The sequence below is a fragment of the Zingiber officinale genome, chromosome 2B (assembly GCF_018446385.1).
Source record: "Zingiber officinale cultivar Zhangliang chromosome 2B, Zo_v1.1, whole genome shotgun sequence".
In the NCBI taxonomy this organism is placed as follows: Eukaryota; Viridiplantae; Streptophyta; class Magnoliopsida; order Zingiberales; family Zingiberaceae; genus Zingiber; species Zingiber officinale.
In genome coordinates, this window is record NC_055989.1 from 32,424,359 (window position 1) to 32,436,387 (window position 12,029).

Sequence of the window (12,029 nt, forward strand, 5' to 3'; positions counted from 1 at the left end):
CCAGACTTCATTTCTTTCAAATTGGACTAGTTCTTCCTGCATGGCTATGTTCTAGTCTGGGTCAAGTAAGGATTCTTTTATTATTTTGGGTTCAATTTTTTAGATCAAAGATATTTGACTTGAATTTCTAAAGGAATATCTAGTCTGAACTCTAAGATCTAGGTCACCAATTATTTGGTCAATTGGATGGTTTGGGTTGACTCTTACAGTTCTAGTAGGTTCCTTTACTTGAGGTTGATCTTCTTCTTCATATTCGTGACTTAGGTTTTCACTTGCTTCTCCTTTACTACTGTTACCTTGAGTTTGAACCTGGGTCTGTTCTAAGTTTTGGTTGGTCTCTTCAAATCTTACATTAGAGGTTTCTTCAATTCTTAGTGTTACTTTGTTATATACTCTGTATCCTCTACTATTTAATGTGTAACTTACAAAGATTTCATTTTCTATTTTTGAGGTAAATTTTCCTAAGTGTTCTCTTGTGTTTAGTATGTAGGCCGGACATCCAAATACTTTAAAATATTTTATATTAGGTTTGTTTATCATAATAGAGTTCAAATGAGGTTTTATTTATTGCGGTTCTATTTTGTACATAGCAAGCTATGCTAACTGCTTTTGCCCAAAGATATTTTGGTAGATTATACTCATTTAGCATTGTCCTAGAGGTTTCAAGTAGAGTTCTATTTTTTCTTTCTACTATTCCATTTTGTTAGGGTGTCCTAGGGCAAGAAAAGTTATGATGATATCCATTTTCAAGGTAGAATAGATTAAAGTTGCGATTTTTAAATTCACTTCCGTTATCACTTCTGATTCTTTTAATTTTTCTATCTTTTTCATTTTCAATTTGTTTACAAAAATTACTAAATACTTCAAATGTTTTATCCTTACTTTTTAAGAATTTTACCTAGGTGAATCTAGAGTAATCATCTATTATTACTAAGTAGTAATAGCTCTCATTTATTGATTTAATTTCATGGGAGTCAAATAGGTCCAAGTGCAATAGTTCTAGTATAGAATTTGTTTGAAGATGATTAGTTGATTTGTGAGTTGACTTTGTTTGTTTCCTTGTTGACAGTCATTACAAATTGTTGAGTCTAAGATGGATAATTTTGGTAAGCCTCTAACTAATCCATTTAATTTACTTAGATTTCTAAAGTTTATGTGTGACATTCTTCTATGCCATAACTAGGTTTCTTATTTTTGTGTCAAGTGACACTTAAGTGAGGAACCAATCAGGTTAATTGCATAGATATTATCCTTTCTAAAACCTTTTAGTTTTATGGTAGGGTTATCTATGTGCTTAATTAAGCATTCCGAGGATAATAACCCAACCTTATATCCAGAATCGTACAATTGACTGATGCTAAGGAGATTGTATTTGAGATTTTCAACAAGTAATATTTTCTTAATAATAAAATCAATTCTGAGTTCAATATTATCTATTCCAATTACCTTGAGTTTGTCATTGTTTCCAAAGACAACTGTTCCTAATCTTTTGTATATTAATTAAGTGAATTTGGTGTGATCTCCAGTCATGTGTTTGGATCAACCACTATCCAATATCTACTTAGTTTTCTACAATAGATAGGAGTTTAAAACCAAATTAGATTAAGTTTTCATTTGAACTTCTATTAGGGTGAATAAATTAAGTTTCAGTTTATCTTAGGTTTGATTTAATTAAAGTTTAATTGTTTAAAAAATAATTTTCAAAATAATTTTTAAGTAATTTTGAAGATAATTTTTAAGTAAATTTGAAAATAAGTTTTAAAAATAATTTTTAATTAATTTTGAAAATAATTTTTTAAATAACATTGAAAATAAATTTTAAGTAATTTTTAAAATAATTTTTTTAGTAATTTTGAAATTAATTTTTAAGTAATTTTGGAAATAATTTTTAAAATAATATTTTAAGTAATTTTGAAAATAATTTTTAAAGTAATTTTTAAGTAATATTGAAAATAATTTTTAAGTAATTTGAAGATAATTTTTAAAAGAATTTATAAATAATTTTGAAAATAATTTTTTTATGTAATTTTGAAAATAATTTTTAAGTAATTTTGAAAATAAATTTTTAAGTAATTTTTAAAATAATTTTGAAAATAATATTTTAAGTAATTTTTAAAATAATTTTGAAAATAATTTTTTAAGTTATACGTTAATTAGTATATTTGAATAAATTTTTGTTAAGTCCTTAGTCATCTCATTTGATCTATGTTTTCAATCAGGGAATTCTATAATTTTGTGAGATGAGTTAGGTTTAATTTCAGGGTTTAGTTTAACTTTGTGTTAGATTCAGGTTTAGCTTTGGGTTCAACAAATAGACATTATTTGGATAAACTTTTGGGCTATGGTGAGTCACTTGGACATCATTAGAGTAACCATATCATCGAGGTTTTCCAAATAGTCCTATTCACTGAACTTAGTATAAAATCTTGGTCTAACTAGTTAGGATCCGTAAAGGGTAGCTTCAATTAGTTCCACTAAGCTAAATGTACCAGGCCAAAGTCATATCTTCCTAAACATGCATAGACAAAGTTTCCCTAACCTACTATCATCTAAAACTTCACCAGTACTTTTGTCAAGTTAAACTATTGTCCCTATTTTAGCTAGTCTTAATTACCCTACCGGGTAAGTTATTATTTTGGAGGTGCCAATTAATTTGGAGTCTCCCCCTAAATTATTGAACATTTTGAGTTTAAGTTTTGGATTTATGTCAATTACTTTTATAGTTATAGCTTACTTGATGGTAATTTGATCTATTTATTATGAATTTATTTCGTACGTTTGATTTTATTTTTTTTTTAAGTTTAGACTTTGACTTTAAGGATTCATTTTGGTTTAAATTTAAGAGTTTAGTTGGAATTGATTTTAGGTAATGGATTTTATTTTTAGGTACATAATATTAATTAATTCCTACTTGCGTGGTCAGACACGCTTTTGGAACCCAAGCTTTCACTTGATTCTTATTTTTGTTAACTAATGATATAAAGGATTTGTTGGTTGAGCTGGACTTCTATCCGAGTCCGGACTTGTTTCACATGTTAGGATGTATACTGAAAGTCTATCTTTTTATATGAACATTTATTTTGTAATAAGAATGACATTGGTCAAATGTCTGCATATAGTAAAATGCAATTGTCCATTTAATTTATAATGTAGATAACATGGTGTGTGGTGTCACATAGAAGATCATGTTATCTGTTCCTTATAAATTATAAATAGTAGCTCACAACCAAGATGGATTGGGACAAACCATTGGAATGGTTGTAGTATAATTTGGTACTAGTTTATCTTGACTATAAAATTACACTAGTACACTATGTGTGTTTTGAGCAGGACCATTTGAGGTTATTTTTTTTTTATACTGACTACATAAAAGAACATAACTTCTGTTATTATGGATGTGCGTACTCTTAATCTTGATATAATAACAAGCACATATACTTAGTATTTATTTCTTTAATTTATCAATGGGTGAGATTTATTTCGTTAAATCAATAGACCCGATAAGTTGGGAAATAATATTATTATATGGTGTGTTGTTGATTATAGAAAGAAACCGTGTCCTAGTTATCTAGGTTGATGATGCCCCCTTGAGGAGTTCATAAGGATTGTCATGTAAACCCTACAGGTGAACTTAGTCCGACATAACAATGAAGTTGAGTGGTACTACTCTTGGAGCTAGATATTAATTAAGTGAATTGTCAAGAACTCATTTAATTAATGGACATTTGATATCTTAAACACAGGGAGATTAATGCACTCATAATAAGAAGGAGCCCATGATGTAATATGGGATTGGTACGGTAGTTCAATAATAACTCTTTAGTGGTATGAGTTATTATTGATGAACTTGTGTTGGGTGTTCGGGTCAAACACAGGAATCTCAAGCTCATTAGGAGACCAAAATCAATTCCTCCTCTCGGTCCCTGTTGTAGCCTCTATAAAGCCTTGTATCCACAAAGTCCACTTCTTACCCAAGTAATGGGCCAGACACATCCTTGCTTGGTGCAAGGGGGTTGGCCAAGCATTAGCTTGGAGCCCAAGAGATGGCCGGCCAAGCTTGGTGCCCAAGCAAGGGGCTAGCCACATAGGATTAAAAGGAGAGATTTTATTTTTTGTTAAAATCTTTCCTTTTATAGCCATCCATATGGTTTTAAAAGAGAGTTTTAAATTTTAAAATCTTTCCTTTTATAGCTATCTACAAAGGTTTTAAAGGGAGATTTTAATTTTATTAAAATCTTTCCTTTTTTGTAGTTATCTATAATGTTTAAAAAGAGAGATTTTAATTTTGACAAAATTTTCCTTTTTTGTAACCATGATTTAAAAAAGTTTTAATTTTGTCTTTCCTTTTTTGTAGCCTTCTACATTGTTTAAAAGAGAGATTAATTTTAAAACTTTTCTTTTGTAGCCATCACAATAGAAAATTTAAAAGAGAGAGATTTTAATTATTATTAAAATTTCCTTTTTTTCCATGACCAAGGATTATAAAATAAAGGTAGAGGGTGCCTTATAAAAACACACATATCTCTACAATTTCTCTCCTCTCTTTTCCTTGGTGGCCGGTCTCTCTCCCTTTTCTCTTCCTAAGGGCGGCGACACCTTGTTTCTTATCTCTCTTTCTTCTTTCTATGGCCGGCACCAATCTCTTCTTGGTGGCCAAACTTGAAAGAAAAGAAGGAGCACTTGGTGGTCGGTTGCTTGAGAGGAAGAAGAAGAGAAGAATGTTTCCTATTTTGGCATTTCTTGGTGGCCAAAATTTCTTGGAGGAGAAAAAGTTGTTCGGGTGGATTTCATCTTGGTAGATTATCACCTACACGACGTCCAAGAGACGGAGAGGAATACAGCAGAGTATCAAGAGGTCTTTGTTTATAAAGAAATGTATAACTAGTTCTTAATTTCGCAGCGAAACTAGTTTTTCTTTGTATGGATCATGAAATACCAACACAAGAGGCTAGCAATTTTTGTGTTTCGATTTAGTGTTTTGATCTTGTGCTTCTGTTGAGGTCTCTGTTGTTAAACCTAGGGTTACTGTAAGAAGTTTAAATATCCAATTTCTTTGAAAGGCTTTGTCTAGGAAGTGGTGGATGATCCCATAGCCAAGAAGGCCGAGTGTCTCGCCATGTTTAACCTGGAAGATGATCCTTGAAATAGATATTTAATCAACTTTTGTAACATGGGATGAACTTGGATTAATAATGTTAAGTATCGTTTGCAATCCAAGTTTCAACTACTGATGAACACATGAGTTGCTTAAAGTAAAAATGTTAAGTTCCGTTTCGAATTCAAGTTTAACTCATGAAGAACACATAGGTTGTTAGGAAAGGTCTGTGCTTGTATAAATTTTTGTACAAGGGAAGCAGAACGAAATTCCAAGTAGCGACCAACAATTGGTATCAGAGCCCGGACTACCAAAAGGTTTAACCATCTACTGTGCACAAGAGTTATGGTCTGATTGAGCCATGTGGGTACAATATTGACCTTGACCAAAGAAAGTGGGGGCTCCTATGTTCAGATCAAGAGGACCATACACCAGGCAGAAAGTCCTAGTTGCGGCTAGGCAAGGAAGTCCTAGTAGGTCGGGTGGATTGAGGGGCAGGAAGACCTGGTGTGTCGAAGATCGGACGTGGGAAGCCTGTTGTCCTTTGTTTGAGGGAGGAATGTTGGGGTTGCAAGGTTGCAAACATAGTCCCACATTGAAAACATATGGAAAAGATCATGAGTTTATAAGAGAAAAGATATCTCCATTGGTAAGAGACCTTTTGGGTAGAACCCAAGAGCAAAACCATAAGGGCTTAGGCCCAAAGTAGACAATATCATGTCATTGTGGAGATATCAAAATTCTTTTTGATCCAACAATTGGTATCAGAGTGAGTTTTTTTCCTCTGTGCGTTTGGTTTTCAATTAAATTATGCACTTTTCATACATAAATTTAGGCGGGATAATAGTAGGTTGTGCAAATAGATTAACTCTATAGTTGCAGGCATCCTAATTCCAACTATTATGCCCCTATTGTGTTTGTGTGTGATTGGACCCTCGAGCATGTCAAGGGCATTTTATGTGTGTGCATGATTGTAAGTATTAAATATAACAGGAGCTGTATTTGTTTTAAGATTTTACATTCTGTTCGATCTAGATTACATGTACATTCTTCGTGGAATATAGGATCAATAAATGTAAAATTTTAGTTTGTTGCGGATCGTATCCTTGCGAGGCGTGGTGTTATTTGAGGACCGGAGGCGCAGCGAAAAAGAAAGCAAGAAGGATGCAACGACATAAACCCTAGGGCCGGCGGCCAGAGTTGGCGGTGGCTAGGGTTAGCGGCATACAGAGGACAGCTATGGATGAGGTCATAATAGTTGGAAAATTAATTTTCATATTTATTGCCTTTTATGCTGTGATGTGTGTGCTGTGTGCTTATGTGCATGTTAAAATTCCTCGTTTCTAAATAACTAAGTGGGAGAGGAATTATTTAAATTCCACGGTCTCCATTACTGGTTTGTAAGTGATGCACTCAAACTTGCGCGTTAGCTCTAAGTGTCTTCCTCCACAACGAATGAGTTTGTTTGCAGATCACTAGATCAAACTTCTTTTATGAATGATTATAGGAAGTTATTTAGGTGTGTGTGATCTTCTCCAACTAAAGGGGCACAATCCTATTTAATGGACTAAGTATCAAGTAATGATATACACTTAGGTGCATTTAATAATATCCTCCCCATCGGAGTCACTGTTATTATTTGTGTGACTGGAGAAAAACCAACTATTAATTTTATTTTTCATAAAGTTAGGATGACAAGATAATAAAATTAATGAGTAAAACCTCCTCTTACAAATGTTTGAATTTGTATACGTCCACACTAACGTGACATACAAAATTCACGGTGTTATGAGGTGTTGGTGAATTTAAATGATATTGTTTGAGGAATCAATATTATTTTAAATTCTAAAGTTTTGACCATATGTTTTGTGATTCTTAGGATTTCAAATGACTTTCAATCCTCTCGATGTTATATTGAAAGAGAACAAACTTACTAGTCTCAATTATATTGATTGAAAGCAAAACTTGGACATTGTCTTAACTGCTGAAGGCTACAAGTTCATATTTTTTGAGATCTGTCCAAGCTTGCTTAATAGTGATTCTTGTGAAGAGGAGATTGAGTGTCATAAGAAATGGGTTAGGGCAGATGAGATGACGCGATGTTACATTTTAGCTTCTATGTCAAATGTACTGCAACATCAACATCAGGTCATGCCTAGCGCTTATGACATGATGTGCAATCTCAAGGAACTCTTTGGACACCAAAATCGGGATGTTAGGTAGGAGACTATGAGAAACTTGATGACGACCACTATAACTGAGGGAACGCCCGTAAGGGATCAAATCCTCAAAATGATGGCTCCTTTGAATGAGATGGAAGTCCTTGGAGCAGAAATCGATGGGGAATCCCAGGTCGATATCATTCTCCAAATGATGGCTAAAATTTTTGAGCAGTTCCGCCCAAACTATAACATGAACAAAAGGGTTTATTCGTTGGCAGAATTTCTGATGGAACTTCAAGCAGCAGAAGGGTTATTTCATCAAAGTTCTCAAATTTACATTGATGAAAAGGTTTCTGCTTCTAAACCAAAAGGGAGAAAGAAGAAAAAGAAACAAGTTGGTTCAGGAAATTTATCTCTAGGGACTGGGCCGCATGCAGGTGTGAAAGAAGCCGAAGGGCAAGTGCTTCACATGCAAGCAGTCTGGACATTGGAAAGTAGACTGTCCTAGCAAAAACAAGAACAATAAAGGTATATCTTATTCTCTAGTGGTTGAAACATGTTTAGTGGTGTTATCTACCAGTACCTGGTGTGTAGATACGGGAGCCACTGATCATGTCTACAATTCATTCCAGGAGTTCCAGGAAACTCGACAACTACATAAACCGTCAACATGGGCAATGCTACAAAAGTGGCGGCTATTACAGTGGAAGATATTAATTTATCTTTTGATAGGAATAAAATATTGATTTTGAGTAATTGTCTTTATGTACCAAGTTTTAAAAAGAACTTGATTTCAGTTTCTAAATTGTTTAAAGATGGATATTCTATTTATTTTGATGACAAAGTGGTTGCCAAGAAAAATAGGGAGATTATCTATTTTGGTACATTAGTTGACAATTTGTATACTCTAAAACCAATAACTTCCATGGTACAACAATTTAAAAGAAAAAGATTTTAATTTTTTCTTTTAGAATTACCAAATTCATTTTGGGGATATGCTCTGGAAATGGCAGTGTACATTCTGAACTTGGTACCTTCTAAGTCAGTACCCTCTACTTCCATAGAATTATGGAATGAGCGTAAGCCTAGTCTGAAGCATATTCAGATTTGGGATAGTCCAACACATGTGCTGAAGGGAGACACTGATAAGTTAGAATCACGTACAGAAGTTCGCGTGTTTGTGGGTTATCCTAAAGGAACGAAAGGTGACTTATTTTATAGTCCTAAAGATCAGAAGGTCATTGTTAGCACCAATGCTCGATTTTTAGAAGAGGACTATGTAATGAACCACAAGCCCATGAGTAAAATTATTTTGAAGAAATAAGAGAAAACACGTCTATTTTAATACCAACGGTACAAGATGAGATACCACAAGAAACTGCAACACATGTCACAAATGATGCACAATTACAAGCAGTGTCATGTGGTAGTGGGAGGATTGTTAGGCAACCTGATAGATTCATGTTTTGGGGAGATCCCTGGTGAACATGAACTTGATCACTGGATATATGATGAAGCACTCCAAGATAAAGATGCAACATCGGTCTATCTATGGACTGAAGCAAGCTTCGAGATCTTGATACATCCGGTTTAATCTTATGGATTTATTCAGTGTCCCGGATGAGTCTTGTGTATACAAGAAGAGTGACGGAAACATGGTGGTATTTCTTGTACTATACGTAGATGACATTTTGTTCATTGGCAATAATGTCAAAGTGTTGTCAAACGTAAGGGTATGGTTGTCTAAGCAGTTTGATATGAAGGATTTGGGAGAATGTGGGCATATTCTTGGGATCAAAGTAATAAGGGATCGCAAGAAAAGAATCTTGTGCTTATCCCAAACTTTATACATCAATACTATCCTAGCTCGTTTTAGCATGCAAAACTCCAAGAAAGATTTTCTACATGGAGTACCTTTATCTAAAGAGATGTGTCCTAAAACATCAAAGGAAATATAGGACATGAAGGCAGTTCCTTATGCTTCAGCTGTAGAAAGCCTAATGTATGCAATGCTATGTGCGAGACCGAATATCTGTTTTGTCGTGGGCATGGTTAGCAGATTTCAAAGTAATCCAGGACATGTACATTGGAATGGCATAAAGCATATATTAAAGTACCTGAGAATGACTAGAGATTATATGTTGGTTTACCAGGCAGATGATTTGCTCCCTGTGGGTTACACGGATTTGGATTTTCAATAAGATAGGGACAATAGTAAGTCAACCTTAGGGTATATGTTTACTTTGGGAGGTGGAGCTATAACATGGAAGAGTGTTAAGTAGAAATATTTTTCGGACTCCACCATGGAAGCTGAGTATGTGACAGCCTCTTAGACAGCCAAAGAAGTTGTATGGCTTAGAAACTTCTTGATGGACTTAGATGTGATTCTTAGTTTGCCCAAAATTATCATAATTTATTGTGATAATAGTGGTGCAGTAGCAAACTCAAAGGAACCACGAGCCTATAAGGCAAATAAACACATTGAGCGCAAGTACCACCAAATACGAGACATCGTAAAGCGAGGAGAAGTTGTTGTCGCCAAGATTGCATCAGAAGATAACCTGGCAGATCCTTTCACTAAGGCCCTTCCGGCGAGAGCTTTTGATGGACATGTTGAGGGGATGAGAATCAGATGTATGACAACATAGTCTTTTGGTATAAGTGGGAGATTGTTAGGATGTATACATAAAACCTAACTTTTTGTATGAACATTTATTTTGTAATAAGAATCACATTGGTCAAATGTCTGCATTTAGTAAAATGCAGTTATCCATTTAATTTATATTGTAGATAATATGGTGTGTGGTGTCACATAGAAGATCATGTTATCAGTTCCTAATAAATTATAAATAGTAGCACACAACCAAGATGGATTGGGACAAACCATTGGAATGATTGTAGTGTAATTTGGTACTAGTTTTTCTTGACTATAAAATTACACTAGTACACTATGTGTGTATTGAGAAGGACCATTTGAGGTTGTTTCTTTTTATATTGACTGCATAAAAGAACATAACTCTGTTATTATGGATGTGCGTACTCTTAATCTCGATATAATAACAAGCACATATACTTAGTATTTATTTTTTTAATTTATCAATAGGTGAGATTTATTTCGTTAAATCAATAGGCTCGATAAGTTGGGAAATAATATTATTTATATGGTGTGTTGTTGATTATAGAAGAAAACTGTGTCCTAGTTATCTCGGTTGATGATGTCCCCTTGAGGAGCTCATAATGATTGTCATGTAAACCCTGTAGGTGGACTTAGTGTGACATGACAATGAAGTTGAGTGGTACTACTCTTAGAGCTAGATATTAATTAAGTGAGTTGTCAGTAACTCATTTAATTAATGGACATTTGATATCTTAAACACAGGGAGATGAATGCACTCATAATAAGAAGGAGCCCATAATGTAATATGAGATTGGTGCGATAGTTCAATAATAACTCTTTAGTGGTATGAGTTATTATTGATGAACTTGAATTGGGTGTTTGGGTCGAACATAGGAAGCTCAAGCTCATCGGGAGACTAAAATCAATTCCTCCTCTCGGTCCCAATTGTAGCCTCTATAAAGCCTTGTATCCATAAAGTCCACTTCTTACACAAGTAATGGGCCGGACACATCCTTGCTTGGTGCAAGGGGGCTGGCCAAGCATTGGCTTGGAGCCCAAGAGGTGGTCGGCCATGCTTGGTGCCCAAGTAAGGGGCCGACCACATAGGATTAAAAGGTGAGATTTTATTTTTTGTTAAAATCTTTCCTTTTATAGCCATCCACATGGTTTTAAAAGAGAGTTTTAAATTTTAAAATCTTTCCTTTTATAGCTATATACAAAGGTTTAAAAGAGAGATTTTAATTTTGTTAAAATCTTTCTTTTTTTATAGTTATCTTTAATGTTTAAAAAGAGAGATTTTAATTTTGACAAAACTTTCTTTTTTTGTAACCATGATTTAAAAGAAAAGTTTTAATTTTAATCTTTCCTTTTTTGTAGCCTTCTACAATGTTTAAAAGAGAGAGATTAATTTTAAAACTTTCCTTTTGTATCCATCACAATAGAAAATTTAAAAGAGAGAGATTTTAATTATTATTAAAATTTCCTTTTTTACCATGACCAAGGATTATAAAAGAGAGGTAGAGGGTGCCTTATAAAAAACACACATATCTCTACAATTTCTCTCCTCTCTTTTCCTTTGTGGTCGGTCTCTCTCCCTTTACTCTTCCTAAGGCCGGCGACACCTTGTTTCTTCTCTCCCTTTCTTCTTTCTAAGGCCGGCACCCATCCCTTCTTGGTGGCCGAAACTTGAAAGAAAAGAAGGAGCACTTGGTGGCCGGTTGATTGAGAGGAAGAAGAAGAGAAGAAAGTTTCCTATTTTGACATTCCTTGGTGGCCAAAATTTCTTGGAGGAGAAGAAGTGGTTCAGGTGGATTTCATCTTGGTAGATCATCGCCCACACAACGTCCAAGAGGAGGAGAGGAATACAGCAAAAGATCAAGAGGTCTTTGTTTACAAAGAAAGGTATAACTAGTTATTAATTCCACAGCGAAGCTAGTTTTTCTTTATATGGATCATGAAATACCAACACAAGAGGCTAGCGATTTTTGTGTTTCGATTTAGTATTTTGATCTTGTGCTTCTGTTGAGGTCTCTGTAGTTAAACCTAGGGTTACTGTAAGAAGTTTAAATATCCAATTTCTTTGAAAGGCTTTGTCTAGGAAGTGGTGGATGATCCCATAGCCAAGAAGGTCGAGTGCTTCATCATGTTTAACCTA